The sequence below is a fragment of the Hoplias malabaricus genome, chromosome X1 (assembly GCF_029633855.1).
Source record: "Hoplias malabaricus isolate fHopMal1 chromosome X1, fHopMal1.hap1, whole genome shotgun sequence".
NCBI lineage: Eukaryota > Metazoa > Chordata > Actinopteri > Characiformes > Erythrinidae > Hoplias > Hoplias malabaricus.
In genome coordinates, this window is record NC_089818.1 from 11920948 (window position 1) to 11924099 (window position 3152).

The window sequence follows — 3152 nt, forward strand, 5'->3', positions numbered from 1 at the left end:
TGTTCCTTCAAGTTCTCTTAACAAATAAAAATATGTTTTTTTTTTGTGGTTATAAAGTGAGTGGGTTTGTTCATAAACTCTAATTATAATCTCTGGGGTTCCACAATTTTCTGTAATAGGCTCCCTACTGTTTTCTTTATTCTCAGAGCTGCAGTGATCAGTATAAAGACTGAGGAAGGACATTTTTTCAAGATTTTTTCAAAGAAATATTTCCTTTTCTCTGACACAGGAAAAACATCTTGACCCCTTCTGTAATAAAGCCACCCCCACCTTCCCATGCTGTCTGTAAATATCTCAAACCTGTACAAAGTTGAAGTAGTGATTTTATACTGATTTTTATCAAAGATACACCATGGCTTATTAATGTAAAGAACAGCAGAACTTTCAGAGGAAAGTGTCAAGAAAAGATTGGCAAATAATCATTATTTAAAAGATTAAGTTTGCTTTATTTATACATCACACAGATTAAAACCATTATTGTAACTGCATAGAGAAACTTCAATATCAGGATTTTAATCAGAGCTTGACGTTTCTGTAGTGTCCTGATGAGACACTGCAATCGCGCTTGACCCAGTGTTCACTCTCAAAACAAAACTTTCATAACACCCTCAAACCAACACTCTCAAAAACACACTCAAACCATTCTTCTAAAATGACACTCTCAAACCGACATTCTCAAAATGACACTCTCAAACCGACATTCTCAAAATGACACTCTCAAACCGACATTCTCAAAATGACACTCTCAAAACGACATTTTTTAAACTCTCTCAAAGCACCACTCTCAAAACGACACTGCTTCATGAGCCATTTCCTGATTCATGTGTACGAACCAGTGGAAGATGTGATCAAAAGTAATGTGTTTGCTCAGCTTAATTTTATATTACAGGGACATCCCCAAGCCCCAGCGTCTGATGCTCCATCCCCTCCTCTGATTCTTTCCGCCCGCTCCTCCTTCCACACCCTACACACTCTATACATTCTACACACAGTCTACACCAGGAGTGTCCAAACTTTTTTCAAAGGGGAAAAAAAAAAGTGTCCCTAGGTGTGAGTTTGTGAATGAATGTGTGACTGTGTGTCACTCTGTGAAGGACTGGCGCCCCAGTCCTTCACAGAGTGACACACAGTCACACATTCATTTACAAACTCACACCTAGGGACACTTTTTGAGTCGCCAATCCAACTACCCACTTTTTTGGACTGTAGGAGGGAAACCCATGTGGACAAGGGGAAAACACACCAAATTCCTCACAGATAGTCACCCAGAGCGGGACTTGAACCCTCAACCTCCAGGTCAGGTTAGTTAATACATAAGAAAACAAAGTTTTGCTGTTTAAAAATTAAAAAAAAAAAAAAAAATTAAAAGCACAGAGAAATAATAATTCATCAAAGACCAAATGAAACCAATAATTTTATAAACTATTATCAGCTCTAAAGCTAGGCCACAGGACAGGAAAAGAGAAATGTGTTTATTACCTGTTAGGCTGAGATACAGCTAACAACATCTGGCTTTGTTCCAGCTGTGTGAAGCAGGACTGTTAATCACTGCCTCACCTGTTGAACTCTGGGTTCTATTATCTGACCTGGGCTTGTTGATCAGAGGCTGAATTTTCTGCCTGTTGTACACACCAAAAACAGTTGAAAAACTATTTCAACTATTTCTAGCATCACTTGTACAATTTTATCCATCAAAAACCTATTTTTTTCCTTGTAGTGAGGTGCACCTTAGGGTTAAAAAAACAACTAATATTTAGCATGCTCTTCCAGCTTTATCACCAGGGGATTTAAAAGGTTTTTTCATCATATCCAGATTAAAAATGAGGGAGGAGGCACAGGGATTTTTGGGGTGCTAGATGCTAAGAATTAGCATGCTGTTCTAGCTTTGACCGCGAGATCTGTCCAACTCAATACAGCATCCATGGCCAAAATACAAGCAAACTGCTCGTCATTTGTCTGTCCCGTGGCTGGCTGTATAATATGGGATCAGATTTGTGTCAAAAAGAAACTCTCAAAAGTCCATCTCAAATGTAAAATGCTCTGAGTTCTGCGTGTGCTCTCTAAGATTTGTGCCCAAGTTTTGTAATCAATTTTGGCACAAGCCTCTCAGGTCAGCAGATTTTCTCAGGGTTGCGTTCGCATTGTTCCCAAAATAACAAATAGTAATAATCTTGTCAGTTGCTGACCATGTATGCATGATTATGGAAAACCTGAAATTTCTGTTCATACTAAGCTACAAAACTGCAGCACTGTGTTGAGGTGACATTAAAGCAACTCATTTACCAGAAACCAACAAGATAACATTTTAACATTTAAGTTTTTGAATATTTCTGAACCGAAGCACCTTAACATTTTATCAACCAAGTAATCTATACTTGATAAAGGAACAGGGCATGGCTGGGAACTATTTATTTATGTACTGATTTACAGTACATTTCTATAAGGGTCTGACTGATAAAATGGTGCTGTAACTAATTATTCAGCCTTTATTAATTAATTAATTCAGCCTCATTTATTTTGAGAAACACTTTGCTCTGGTGTTCTGGCTTTAATAATCCGGAGATTTGGCCTGTTTTTGTGTAAAGTTAAACAAAAACTGTGCAGATGTAATGCACATGTCAAAAAGTCCGTAACAGTGATCTGTATTTGTGTATTTGAATCGTTATACGGACAGACAAGATAACTTTCTGTTTGTTAAATATATTTTTATCCAAACATAAACAAGAGACTATGATCAATATTACCTCAGCAACATTCAACACATTTGCTGAACGGCTGAACGCGATGGACGGTGGCCCAATTCAGCTCTAAACACTCCCCTTGCACACTTCAACCCTCGTGCCTTCTGCTCAACTTTCAACATCATCATCAAAGTGAACACTTCAATGAAAGATTTAGGGCTATTTGCAATAAATGGGAGCCTGAAGACAGCAAAATCCAGACAGCAAAAATTTTTAGCGATTTAGAAATCAAGGCTGGACACATTTTTTATGTCCCAAATAGAGGACTTGTCCAGGGAAAAGTTTGGTCACCTTAATGTCGGTAGAAACACGTCAAACGATTCCAAACTTAGTTCATTAACTCGAATGTAAAATACAATCAGGGCTGAATATGTTAGCACCCAAAATTCATATAATTTCACACAAAACTAC